Genomic DNA, 15,533 nt, shown 5'->3' on the forward strand with positions numbered 1-15,533 from the left:
TGTTCAACTGCAAGGACAGATAGTTCATAGCTAAGGTGTGACAAGTGTTCATCAAAAATAAGTATTCGTGTTTTCTGAGATAAATCCCTCGTAGACGGCAAAGACAATTTCTTAAACCAATCCATAAATTGCTCCTTCCCCATCCAACCATTAGGGCTTGTTGTGTATCGCGCTGCAGGAGGCCCTCGCAAGGTCCATTTATCATACAAGTGCTTGCTTTTGTATATTGTGTATGGAGGAAGAATAGTACCACTAGCTGATGCACACATACGTCATTTTACATTATGACTATTGCAATATAGAACTGCTCCTTTTTGTCCTTTGGGGTCTTCAGGACCACTATTTGGGGTATTAGGGACCATAACTATTTATTTCTCATGCTACTAATAACTTATTTAATTTTACCTAAATGCATACACCTACGTATTCTACAGAAACAGTTTTCATATTCTCGGAAATATTTTTACTTTTTGCATACAAGAAATATGATGTTTCTAAATAAATTCTCATGCCCCTCACAAACCCCTCAAATATTGCTACCAAAGTTCCTCTCATTTCATTACTGATTTCCATAAAGACACACTTGTTTAATACTACTATAATTAGTCGAACTATTTTACCAGTGATTGTTTTCATGGTTACTTACCTTCTTTCCACTTTCTGCTCCAAATCAAAACTTCAGCAAGTTTTTCTGTAGCTTCGTACAACACCGTAGGAACTTTTTATGGCGTTTTCGCGCGTCCGCGTTTTGAAGGAATCCGTTTCCCGGTCTTACCTCGGAAGTTTGTACGACATCTGTGTGTCAAATACGACTTACAAAAACAAAAGAGCATCACCGACCGTCCATAAGCTTAGTGCGCTTTCCGCTTCGCATTTCGTGCCGGATTTTACAACAATTTATCACGCGGTCCCTAATGCCCCGTGGTCCTTAATGCCTCGCTTTACCTTAGCTACTTCGTTTTAATGCACGCATTAGCATTTTCCAGCAATGTATGATACTAATACCTCGCATGCACTGAAGAAAATTAACAATATTATTGGTGTTCTTGCTAGAAACTTACCTTAGTATTTGTTTCCTTTCTTTTCTTGTTTACTTTATTTGTTTTGCTCTTCACAGTAACATTAACAAGTGTAAACACGACAGTTATCTTTCGCCAGGTTCTATGTTACAACACTAGATGGCTTAACATATATCCAATGCACTGCAGCGAGTTTGAAGCAAATGTTAAACGATCAGCTTGTAGGCTGAAAGTAGACAAAACGTATTCAAAAAGGGGACGAACGTTCAACCGTGGTTACAGTATTTAAACGTTGATCCGAGTTCCAGAGGGTATTCTATGGAAGAGGATGAGTAATATAACTTCATGTATTGGAATAAAGAGAGTCATACCTCTTGTTTTAGGTTAACAAGCGTCTATAAACCAACATAACATTTATCCAGTAGGTAGGAAACCTTTTACAGTGTGCTTGTGAAATCGCCATTTTTTCAAGAACAAACTTCGTCTGGAGCTTGTCCTTTTGTTGGTGGCTTCCTCAAGATCACTAAACAACATCCAGCAGTAGTCTACTATCATCTTAACACTCCAGTTTCTCTGATACCACTTTCATACTTTATGTGTAGCCCAAAATTATCTTGGTCACAAAGTTTCATGTTAAAATAAACGAATTATATTTTCCTAAGAAAATCCGTAATATTCAACTACTGCTTTTTCACCATGAACTCTCCACAAATGTAACAGAAGCTGTCAAGCGAATATCTACACTTTCTTTGAGGCATTGAACTTATTTTGCACCAAACAGACAAGTAGGTGACAGGCCTATCCAGCAGACTCAACACTAAAGGACTTTATTTAGTCTGTTCCCCTATAGTTTAACCTAGATTTCACACAGACTCGATGCCCTAGCAAAATGACAATGTCCAACGTAGAAAGTTTACACTAGATACACTGCGTTCAACAACCGATTCACCACAGTAGAAACAAGTATTTAACGCAAACAACGTCCAGAATCAACGTCTGTTTATCCCATTTTCCTTCGCGATACTACATGACGTTCTTTTGATCAGTTACTACCAGCAGGATATCGAGCACTACAATAAATCGTGTCGCGCTCTCGTAGTATTTGAGCAACAAACAGTGTCGCCAGAACTACTTACCAACGTTTTACAAATCTAAAATGTAATCTTACTAAATTCGTTTTATGAATAGATTCATTGTTTTTGTTTCTTCTTTGTAACCTCGTACTCTCATTCGTGACACATTACGATATGTGTCAGTGATCCCCATCCAAACCAATATACATGTATTTTCATGTTTCGAGAAGCATAAATACATTTAATCTTCCATGTTCATTTTTATTTTTATGTCATGCATTTGCTATTTAGTGATTTCCAGCTATCTGCTTGACCACGTTACATTTCGATTGTGCAAAAACTTGACGTCCCAGAAAGAAACGGGGGTCATTTTCGATTTCGGTGCACCCGCAGTGTAAAAATCAACTAAACTCATGCAAACAGCTTTTTGGTTGCAGACCTGTGTAATCGTAAAAATTGCTATGGTGATTTCAGTAGGCGGCCATATTGATGATGTCATATTTGGCATAAAACTGTACCGGACGAAAGTCCACCAAGCAGTTATGATATATTGGACCTCGTATCTGTTCAATATATTTGGGGATTTTGATCCCCCTCCCCCCGAATGTATCTAAATGTTGTCTGGCTCATGGACTAATATAGTTCCGGACTTGATTGAAGTCAGTGTTGTGACAGCATTAGACACAGCTTGGTCATGGGTTGATTTCCCATTGAGAAAATAAGCTCGGATAAATCTTTAGTAGGGGTTTGGATTTCACTTCAACCAGTGGGGCTCGTTCCGCATAGCTTCGATGCTAAAAACGAAAGAACGTAGAACCCCAATCAAAGTTATTCAGCCCATTAGCTCAAGTTTTTCTTTCTTTCTTTCTTAGATAAGCAAATTAATTGCTTTTACTTTTACTACCATGTCAGTGGCGTACACAACGGGGGTTCAGAATTTAAACCTACGCCGCTTGCCCCCTTGAACAAGGAAAACTATAAAGGAAATATAAAGGAAAACTAACTTTTAATATTGAAGACATATACAAAAATCACACTTGTTGTTAAAGAATATTAAATTAAGTGCTGGATCCCGCTCTTGATGAAATTCTGCCTATGTCGTTGCTACATATTGAAGATAAACTAAAATCTTTCGTGTTGAGGTTGGCGCGGTTTCTTTCACTGTTGATTGTATACTTACACGTGCATAGCAGGGCATTGGTCGCATTACAAGGTTCTCGACCATCACACTCACGGTATTAGAAGTAGGACAGCAAGTGCACTTGCATGCTTGAGGGGAGTAGGAAAGATGAATTAATTCTTGAATTCCAGTCCCACCCTTGTAACTTCGCCTCTGAATGAATCAACCTGCTTTTTCTGTCTGAGCTATGCACTTTGTCTCAATATCCCCCCACAGCGCCATAAAATTCGTATTAATATGTTTCCTACGTACATCACTGATTACACTCAGCGCTGCTTGATGTTTAGTAATCTCAAAGAGATCTATTGAACAAGACGACTATGAAGCTTTTCGCTTATTGAACATAGAGCAAAAAATATATACATCTTATTACTGCAAACTGAATTCTATTTGCAGAGGCGGATCCGGAAGGTGAAAACTGAAGCAGGGCTGAGCCAGAATCCAAACTATTGTAGGTATATCATCAGATTACTAAAAGCGTCCAAAACTATATCAATAATAGTGATTTACATGATTCTTGTTACTAAAAAGCTGGAGGGCCTAGGCTAGTTCTGAGACTGTCTATTTGATAGTTTATATGCAGACATTTGATATTCAGTAAAGTTTGACACAAGTTGATCTTCAAGTATGGTTTAACTGAAGGAATGAATGTCAGTTTGTAATAAAATATTTAACCCTAATGGTCTTTTGAGTTTATTTCACATACCACAAAAGAATGCCTAATTATACCGGAGGGGTCTTAGCATCTGCTTTTGTAACCAATGAATTAAAAGCTGACAGTACACCTAAATAAAGCGTACATAAAAAATAATGTAAACATAGGCAGTGCCTTCCCCCTCTTAACAAAACAGAATTATGTGACTGATTTCATACATAGAAGGAACATCAGTTTATCAGATACGTGAGAACTAGTGTAGGTTATAACGAAGTGATGATACATAAAATTCTTGAAATATTTCAAATGCAGCAAAGATTCTTAATGTTTCTCTTTACCTCAGTGTTGATTTCCCTCACAATACCAAACTAAATACCTTATTGCACAGACAGAGCACAAATCTATCATATCTCGACAGATATTAAGTAACATTTCTTCAAGAATCTCTGCAGAACTAAATGACTTACTTAAGCCACAGAACACAGATTCATCACATACCTGAGTAATTATCTATGTATACTCAAAGATATGTCATATTAAACATATCATAGAATCATAGTTATAATTTACAGGTATTTAGAAACATTTCTTTGTGAACGGCTTCTATGTCCGATTAAAATACATAACTACAATACTTATTTCAAAGATAGAACATATATCTATCACGTAGTTATATGAGTATCAATACGTGTTTATTAGCGCATCATGTAGAATAGATCAGAGATCCTAGGCAAAATTTACAGATATTTAGTAATAATTATGAATCTCTTTTTATACCGAAGGTGATCTGCCTTAGAATGCAGAAATATATCTGAGTATCAATTTGTGTTCATAAGTATATCAGGTTAAGCAGATCATAGAATCCTAGTCATAATTTACTGGTATTTAAAACATTTCTTGGTGAATCTATTTCTATATCACAGTCGACCCTACTCTTAATGCAGGAATCAATTACCAATTTCAAAGTCAGAGCAAAAATATATGACATACGACGCCTAAAATGTAATTAATGTGCGCCTAAAACTGTATCAACTCGAACAGATTATACAGTTTGTAAAAAAAATACATCATTTAGCTTTATGGCAATAAATTTTGTTATTTGGGTCATATAAATTGTATAATACAGTATAACATATTTAAAATTTAACCAGCACGTTACTGGATGTTTATTGTGACTGATAAAGTAGCTCAAACACATTTTATGTACAATTATTCACAAAATTAATGTAAAATGATGACCCATAGAACACACATAACTATATTACAAAAATATTTTGCAAGAAACTAATTCAGGAAGTTATCTTATAAGGTAATATTTAGCAAGAAAAACTATTTTAATTTCCAAGCAACTGAACAACACAATATCATCATTTTTAATACTGTCCTTCATTTAGTATTTTGTATGGCCTCCTTTAGCCTTTCTGGCAGTCTTAATTCTTCTGGGCAAGCTCTGAAGAAGATTGCGACATGTCAACATGTCTAAATCATGGTACCAAGTGTGTACAATTGTAGCCATTAGCTGGTTTCTGTTTACAAAACACCTTTCCCGTTGTTTATTGTTTATAATATGCTACAGATTTGCTGTAGAATTTAAATCTGGTGAATTAGGAGACCACCAGATTCTCTTTATATCCATCTCCTTAGACCAATTATCGACTGAACGAGATCGATGGTATTAAGCATTGTAATCCTGAAAGTAGAAATTTCCAGATTTGCCCCAGTAAAATAATTCCTAGCTGTATTTTATTTATGATCAAGAGTTTGTGTATACTTTTCACTGGAAACTGAACCATTACAAATTTCAATTTTTCCAGTTCCTCTCGATGTGAAGCAGCCCCAGAAGATAACACTCGCCGAGAACTTCTGAGTCTCATATATACAATTATCATTTAATTCCTCTCCCTTAAGCATCCAGAGATTGCTTCCAGCATCGTTTCCCATAATATTAAATTTCTTTTTGTCCGAAAAAATCAGACGATCCCAGTCTTCCTGTGTCCATTCCCTGTACCTTTGCACAAAAATGTTCCTTCCATCCTCCCAAAATGTATCTTTGTCAGCCGCGGCTTTTTCTTATCAAATCCAAAAGACTTCAGTCTAGACACTACTGTTGAATGGCTTACTTTAATACCTAACTCCATTTCCATTTGTGCAGCCAGTTGACGTAAACTGATGCTTCTTTTCTGCAACGCTAGTGACTTCAATTTCGATCAACCCTCGCAGATGTTTTCTTCCTCCTTCCACACCTGTTTCTAAATGGACACTGTCCAAACTCTTGCTGTTTTTTACTGATTCATGACACCGCAGACTGGTGTTCTCCTTGACTTACTCCTTCCTTGTGTAGGCCCAATATTTGTCTTTGCTTGCGAGATGAATTGTCTTTGAAGCTCGCGATTTGTCAAATCATTAACAATCTATTCACATTAAGTACACTGCTTATATATTTATGGCACAGAACTTCTTAACACTATAAAAGCAAACACTGTCAACAATCCCTCGATAAGAACAACGTGCGTTACTTTATCGATCTCCATCCGAGCTGCATATGCAGTTTTCCAACTACACTAGCCAACAACAGAGACACCTGGTGACAAAAAGGGGGAAACAAATAACAACAAAACAAAAGATTCTATAATAGAACCAGATTAGATTTGTTTTTATGGAAATTTATGAACGCATATCACTGCTAAAAGTAACCACTGTTATTCTTTAGATGTCTTGGCATACTTTCGTGAAGGGATGCAGTTATTTTTTTTTTTACAAACTGTAGAATTCCAGTCATAATATACACGTGATTTGAATATTTCTTTCTATATTACAAGTGACCACTTAGAATGCAGAACCCAATTACCAATTTGAAAATCAGGTTAGAGATTTATCATATATCAGAGCATCAATGTGCGCTCAAACCTATATCAAGTTAAAAAAATTAATGAATGCTAGTCATAATTTACAGATATTTAGTAACATTTCTTCTTGAATCTGTTTCTATATCTTATATGACCCCCTTAGACTGTAGATATTTTTGTGAGTCTCTTTCTATATCTCAAGCGACCTTCATTATAATAAAGAATCGATTGACGTATTTCAAAGACAGAGACCTATCATATATCTGAGTATTGATGCCCCTCGTGGCTAAGCGGTTAGCATACGCGCCGTTGGCGTGGGAGACCCGGGTTCGATTCCCGGCGGAAGCTCATGTGGTTCGGATTCCACGTTAATCAGTAGGTTCACGTCTCATATAGCCTCGCTGCTGAAAGGGACGCTAAACTAAAATCAACTCAACTCAACTGAGTATTGATGTGTGTCAGAAAGTGTATCAGATAAAACGGATTATAGAAACCTAATTATAATTTACAGGTATTTAGAAATATTTCTTTCTGACTCTCTACCTATTTCTCAAATGACTCCTACAATGCAAAACTCTATTACTTATTTTAACGACGAGCAAAGATGTATAATATATCCGTACATCAATGTGCGCTTGAAATTGTATCAGCGAAACAGATCATGGAATACTAGTCATACTTTACATGTATTTTGAGAAATTTGTTTGTGTATCTCTTCAATATTTCAATTCATTAACTTAGAATGAAGAGCTCAATTACTTAGATCAAGAAAGAACACAGATCTTTCGTATTCCAAAGTATCAAAGTGCGTTCAAACGTGTGTCAGGTTAAAGAGATCATAGAATTCTACTAACAATTTACAAATATTTTGAAACATTTCTTTCTGAATCTATTTCTATATTTCAGGTGAGCCCCATAGAATCCAGAACAAATAACTTATTTCAGAGACAGAGCGCAGATATATAATATCCGAGTATTAATGTTTGTTCAAAATATATAAGGTAGAAAAGATCATAGATTCTGATATAGTTTACAGATATTTAAATCCGTTTCTTTTTGAATCTCTTACTATACTTTAGGTGACCCTCTTTAGAATGCGGAAGTAAATGGAATATTTAAATAAGAAAAAAAAGACAAAGCAGATATCTATCAAACATCTGAGTATCAACGTCTACTCAAAAGTATATAAAGTGAAGCATATCATAGGGTTGTACTCATAATTCACAGATATTTTGAGACACCTTTGTAAAACTCTTTCTATATCTCATAGATCACGGGTCCTGACATTATTTTCAAATAATTAGTTACATTTCTTTCTGAATCTTTTTCTATATTTCAAATGAATTCCTTAGAATCCAAAAATAAATGACTTATTTCAAGGATACAGATCTATCATATATTTGAATTTTAATTTTAATAATTGTTATTGTCATTGTAATGGCTTGTAAATTGTCAAAAGCATTAGCAAAATATGAATTAAATAAACATAGAAATAAAAATGATAGCTCATAAACTGTAATGTCAAATGTAAACAAAATAGGTATAAATGGGTTAATAACTGAAAAAATAAATTAAGAAAATCATGGTACTTACCTAAGCAGATCTCGTTTTATGTGAACTGAAGTGAAATATTCAATCTTCGAAAATGTAATAACGTTTATTATATATTGTTCACTACCTTCGCATAGGCCTGATTCTATTGCAGAGTTCCATCACTTCCCGACAAAAGATTTAACATTTATACTATTGCTTGTGTCACTCATTTCGTACTTTATTACTTAGAAACCCAATATCTTGTCATTTAGTCAGGTTTTCCATATAGTTCAATAATATAGTTTTCATATTTTCTCAAATCTTATTTTCAAACATTTTTAGTAATGTAAGTAGTTTTTCCATAAGAATATATGCTATTAAGATAGAATTACATGTATGTAATTAAATACCATTTAAGCGTTTAAGTATAAATATTTTAATAAGCTGAATACAAGCGATTATTTTTATGAGTCACATATACTGCATGCTATTTAACATAAAAGCTAGTTAATTACAAGGTAGTTATTTATTAAGCATCATTAAGCTTGTTAATGAATTATAAATAAATAAAGAAATGAATAGAGAATATGCGGACAAAAGAAAAATTATTGAATTTGTAAATAAAAGACAATGCAGGAATATTTATGTATATTGCAATACATTAGTTAAATCAGATTAAAATGATTAGATACTTATATCTTGTTGTAAAGCAATGTTTATATTACATGCTGCCTTTACGGTGAAGAAAGACTATTATTAAGTTCCACAAAAAATTATTGGAAAATGCCAATACTCGATAATCAATCAATTAACTAATTAATTAATTAATTAATTAAGTAATCCAAGCAATCAATTGATTAGTTAATGCACATATAGATTAAATCAATAAGTTATTGGATGAACAGTTATTGATTTTATCACGAGTATACGACTATGGCTCAAATATTTGCAAAGCGTGTTGTTAGTTGCCATTTTAAAAGCAAAAAAGTAATAAATACAGTTTAAAGTCGATGAAAAATCGATTTTAGTTACTATATAGGTAATTGATCTAATAGACAGTGCTTAAACATTCATAGTATCTATGAATTAACCCTAGGAACACCAAGGAGGCCGAGGCTCGGAGGCTCACATTATTATTGTTATTTAACATTTCTACTTGCATAAAATATCTGAATAAAAATTATATTATCAAGCTTGTCAAAAACTTGATATTTATATTGTCAAAAAACGTAATCGCTTAGTTTCTAGTGTTTTGTTTTTCTATTTATAAATAAAGAAAGTGTTGTGGGCCTCAGAGCCCCCACCTTCCCCTTGGTAGTACTAAGGAGCTATTCACCGCATACACTAACTGTTATATTCCAATGTTTTGGCTACATATTTTACTTTTCTTTGAAATAATTTTGGTACTACAACATGCAGGGTCACTCTGAGCTATTATTCTGGTGCAGTGTTGCAAACTGCACGTTATAAAAATTAGTATATATATTTTTTATTCTGATTATTTTTTGGCAACCTAAATATTTTATTTTCTATTAGTTTATTCCTTCAAACCTGCCACACACACACACAGACAGACATATATATATATATATATATATATATATATATATATATATATATATATATATATATATATATATATATATATAAGAAAGAGAGAATCAGATTTCAATAGTTTCAATAGTGATGGAAACCAACTATGTCTTGCAATGAATCCCTTGTAATATTCATGATGCTGTAGTGGTGTCAGTTTTTAAAACTGGCAGACAAGTCGTAGCTTGTTTGCTTACGATTTACATGTCCATTTCATAGGTGCAAAAACCTGACGTTGTGCTACTACAAAAATTGCAACTTTTTGTTGGGTTGGCAACACTGCTTCTCTGGTGACATTCCATATAGTGTCTAATGAACGTCCTCACACTGTCCATCTTTTCGTGGAATAATTTCGCCATTTCAAGGATAACCGGAATGGAATTACACAACATTAATCCTGAATCCATTGTAATACTGAAGTATACCTCACTCGTCCGCATTCTACACCATTTTACTGTACCACACCAAAATGCTTTTAGAAGCCGCCTTTGTACACATACTACACTGTACTAAGTTGCTATTGATCTGTTTGATAGTTTTTCTACACAAACAAATAGAAATAAATAGGTCATAGTTACTGACATAAATAAAAATGATAATTAAACAATTACACATATAGTTGGCAACACTGTGCTTAGAAACCTAGTAGTAATAATATATAATAATATATGATGTCTTACACCCCAAGTTCATATCAGAAAAGATAAATTATTTTTGGTGGGAAATAATGACCTTTAAGCTATGGGCCTCGGAGGCCCCCCTTCCCGTTGGTGTTCCATGTAACTAGTGATGGGTAAATTCCCGAAGATATTTCTCGGGAATATTCCCGGAAAGATTCCCAAAAATGTGCAATGACAAAGCAAATTCCATTCTATTACTATATTATGATTTCAAAGTTAAATTCGTTTTTTTTTTTTTTTGATTGATTGATTGATTTTGAGTTTTACGTCCCGTTCAGCAGCGAGGCTATATGAGACGTGGACCTACTGATTAACGTGGAATCCGAACCACATGAGCTCCCGCCGGGAATCGAACCCGGGTCTCCCGCGGCAAAGGCGCGTACGCTAACTCTTAGCTGCGAAGGAGCTCAAGAAATTTGTTTTTATATCACAGTATGTTTTTACTGTTGTCCCCAGAGGAGTCTTTAAAATTTATATTCTGAACGGTATTATGTTATTTTATTAATATTTTATTATATTCAGAAAGTACGCATAATTGTATATTTACTTACAATATGTTCTATGGAAGTAATTATATCTGAAAAATAATATAGTATGTCCACATACTTTTAAATTGCTAACCAGTTTAAATTTATATGTAAGTGGGTTTTCTAAATTTGACACTACTACTGATATTATAAACATATTAAATTTTTAAATGTTATAAACAAATTAGGTTGCGTATCTACGGTAACTACCAGGGGACACATATCCCACCATATTATCAACATGTGGGCATACATATTTATTTTCACAACATTTAAAAGATACTGAATTATCTTTGTAATTTTGCACGTAACTTTGCCACACAGGACCTCTCTTCCTACGCATTTCTCGAAATTTCATGTGTTAATTCACATGTAAATGTAGTCCGAGTACCTCTTCAGAAATTCGACTCATAGAGAGGAGACGGTGTCTTCCCGTTGTGCCTACTTCCCGTTATGCCTACAGGCCCTCCAGCACTTTGTAGAAAATATTTTTAATGATCTTATCTGTAGGCAGAACGGTAATTCCCGTTGTGCCTACTTCCCGTTCTGCCTACTCTTTCGAGACGGGGAATTCTGTGCAGGGAGGGATCTTTTCTAGGGATTTTTTCTTTAGTAATTCTAATAGATTCTGTAATAAATTTTTAGCTAGAATTAAGTATGCTGGTCATCACACTTCAAGCTTGCAGCATGTCTGAAAATTCAATATTAAATATATATTTTGTTTGAATTTAATAAGTTTGTTAATATGTTAATTAGCTAATACACTAATAATTATCAATATATTAGGGGAGCTAAATATTAATATTATATTCTGCAGGTCTTTGGGACAACCGGAAATTTACGGAAGCTTTCAACCACAAAGACAGTTTGGATGGATGGTACTTTTAAAGCAGCTCCCCGTATATATCAGCAGCTGTACACCATACATGGGACATATTTGGGGCAGACTTTTCCGTTTCTATTTTGTTTATTGCCTTCTAAGAAAGAGGAAGACTATCGTAGGATGCTGCTTCTCATTAAAGATGCGGCTTCTGCAAATGGTCTTTCCTTTAATCCTACTACAGTGATTATAGACTTTGAAAGAGCGGTAATCAATGCCGTTACTGGTGTTTTTCCGGATGCAGCCATTCGTGGGTGTTTCTTCCATTACACCCAATGTTTATGGAGGAAAGTTCAGTCATTGGGGTTGTCCACGGGAATGAACCGAGGAGACAGAACGACGTCTATTACTAAAGGTGGTTCGGGGTTTATATATAGTACTTCATCTCTAGTTCTACTTAATTTCTACATTACTTTACAAACTGGTTCCTTTTCATCATTTATAAATTAGTACTTTGCTACCTTTTAATGCAAATGGAAATGGAACTTTAAAAAAATCATATTATTAGTCAAGGGCGCCGATTTCTCTGTAAATTTGGGGGGGCCCATTCAGATACAGAAGGTATATTATGAATAAATAAATAAATAAATAAATAAATAAATATATATTGAATATATATATATATATATATATATATATATATATATATATATATATATATATATATAATGCCAAATATTGTATATTCACAAATACAGTAGGGGCACACATGAGCTATGGGAGGCTCGGGCCCCCTTAGACCCTCAGGATCGGCGCCCTTGTTATTAGTTATATAAAGTACAGTCAACGAATCTTAAATTTTTTAACCTCCAAATTATTTAAAATCTAGAAGTAAATGATAATAAGTAAAAATAAATTAATTAATCATATGGTTCTTATAATTTGGAAGACAAAGTAAAGAAATGGAAATAATTTCCTTCCCCGGAATTTTCCCATTTTTTATTTTTTCCCACCGGGAATATTCCCACTGCCCATCACTACATGTAACACAAAAATACCTTGGTGTTCCTAGGGTTTAGGTACTATTTAGTGTGTTGCGGCATTGTCTATTACGTTTGACTTTACTTTTACTATTTTATATTTACGAGCTATATGGAACCTAAACCTAATTACCTAACTTTAGAAAATTAATTTTGATTAATTAATTCATCATATAACTAATATAACTAATATTTTAGTTACGCCCAGTTTTGCGTATTTTATTACAGAGCATGAATTCAAATGAAATAATTCTCATCGCGGCGATAACATCGCCAATTTGCAAGGGCGCCCATCAAGGGGGCTAGGAGGGGCGCTTGCCCCCTAGAACAAATTGTACTTCGGAATATCAAAAATCCAATAGAAATTTTAGAATAGTTACATCAAAATTTGAAACTATATTTGAAATGTCGCTTATACTTGCCCCAACCCCCCTGGAAAGCACAACATCGGTGCCCTTGCCCATTTGCCTAATTATTATATTCGCGCATATTAAATGTGCGTTCTAAGAGGAGCCAGGACAGCAAGAAGGCTTAAAGATCACTTTCACGACCCATGCAACTTGCCAAACGTATACAATATTGGTGGACAAACTTCTGACAATGACATTGACTATACTGTCACTATTACACACACACACAAACTATTCAGCAAAGATTCACTTCAAACAAAGCAACATTCATGTGCAGCACAAGCAGATTCACTGTTAGATCGAAAAGTTCAAGGTTATTCAAGGCCAAACGACACTCAACACATTCTTTCACCACACCAGAAAAACTACAGTGAAACAACAAGCACTAGTTGTGAAAACAAATCTTCTTCCACTGTAAGGTCTCAACAAAATCTAAAATCTGCCCTTCCCAAAGAAATTCTTTCACCCGACCTAAAACTTCTACGACCTCCTCCAACTGAATTATTACGGCCAATATCTATGTCAACACAACAAAAAAAAAGAAGAAAAATAAATTTGAAGCCCAAGTGATTCAACGCACACTATTGGATTTGCAATGTAGCCAGTAAATTATTCCTTGTGAATGTTCTATATTAACTGGCAACTAAAATAAAACATAAGAATATATATCATTGCTCGCAACGTGACGGAAACTTAACGCAAGAAGTGAAGTAAACACAATTTCACGGCAAGAAGTTACATGGATTTCACGTCGAAACATAGAAGTTATGACTGCGATCACTCAGCTACTCTGGTAGTATTAAGTATTTTCCTCCAACTTATCGCCTTTCAGTGTGCCATCTTCATTAGTGTTATTAGTGCTATAATTAACAGTGAAAGAATAAAACAATGAAAGTTTTATACCAAATGGCTCAGTATTTTCAGCGCTTCTTTTTCAGAATTTTAACGTTTAAAAATAGTATTTTGTGTGTGCTAAAGGAAAACAAAATGTGTACAAGAATAACAAAATTAATTATTTTTATTTTTCTAATAATTAATTAATGAGATGGACCTCATGTCATGGGATCCACAAATTCACCATTTTATTACTGTTAGTGTCAGGTCAGGGTCCAGAGTATGCTTACTAAAAGCAATTCTAACATATCGCGCCAAGAAAACGATGGCTGCCCGCTCTTATCTCATTGGAGTTGGGCGGAGCCAGTAACTCCCTCCTGTGCTACAGCGAGCGTCGCCCTTACGCTTCATTTTAACGCCGCTTGATGGCAGGAAATACTGGGTGGGTCAACTACATTTTACACTTATGACAAGCAAAATCTCTATATTCTCGAGCTAAAAAGAACTCAAGTTTCTTATACATTTATGGAATAAAGTTATATTAATATTTTTTAATATTACAAAAGACAGAAAGAACACTTTTTATGAATTATTAATGCAGTGTACACAAAAGAGACAGGGCCGCGGTGGCTCAGTGGTAGAGCGTTCAGCTCTGGTGCTTGAGGTCCCGGGTTCGATCCCAGCCCCCGCCAAGTGAACTTTGTGGTGGACAAACACCGTGTGCGTGGGTTTTCTCGGGGTTCTCCCGTTTCCTCCCACTTTCTTCATTCCACCATTTCATTCATTACTCATCATCACCGTCTCCTTTAGCCTAACCGGCATAACCGTGGGACGTAAAACTCAAAGATTTCATTTCATTTTTTACAAAAAGAGAATTATTTTACTTTAATTTATACACGGCAAAAAATCGTTATGTTATTTCAACAACATGCCTATGTGTTATCACGATTGTGTTAAAATATAACACAAACAAGAGGTTAGAACAACCCACTCTTCATTTGGAGATGTGTGTCAAATGCCGGTAGTTGAAATGACACACAGCCTTTGTGTTAAATTAACACAAGTGTAGAATCTTCGGTGTTGTTTTCTGCGTGATTGCCAAATATGTTGGGCATCTAATTATAAAGGCTTATGAATTGAAGCTACAGACAAACAGTAGAAAGAAATACTTAAACAAATCCAGGTATTCGTAAAATTTCAAAATGCAAACCGCCCGATGTGTTTTCAATTGTTTTACATAATGTTTCTGAAGAAACCCTAACAACACAAGATGTGCTAAGCATGTGCCATTTAGGCGTTCTAAATTAATCTCCCACATTTGAT

The 15,533-nt window shown here is 34.6% G+C and overlaps 1 protein-coding gene across 3 annotated transcripts in view; it reads right to left on the reverse strand.

Annotated features, from left to right (window-relative positions):
* Positions 1-14,166, reverse strand: part of LOC145663008 (caspase-2-like) — a 160,205-nt gene extending 146,039 nt beyond the window's left edge. For all 3 annotated transcript variants that reach the window (XM_081729134.1, XM_081729132.1, XM_081729133.1), the window contains exons 1-2: positions 13,957-14,166; positions 8,367-8,680 (exon numbers count right to left, since the gene is read on the reverse strand). The gene's annotated coding sequence lies outside the window, so the exon portion shown is untranslated. The remainder of the gene's footprint in view (positions 1-8,366; positions 8,681-13,956) is intronic.
* Positions 14,167-15,533: the final 1,367 nt, after the last annotated feature.

Source organism: Thermobia domestica, chromosome 10, assembly GCF_964235325.1.
Source record: "Thermobia domestica chromosome 10, izTheDome1.hap1.1, whole genome shotgun sequence".
In the NCBI taxonomy this organism is placed as follows: domain Eukaryota; kingdom Metazoa; phylum Arthropoda; class Insecta; order Zygentoma; family Lepismatidae; genus Thermobia; species Thermobia domestica.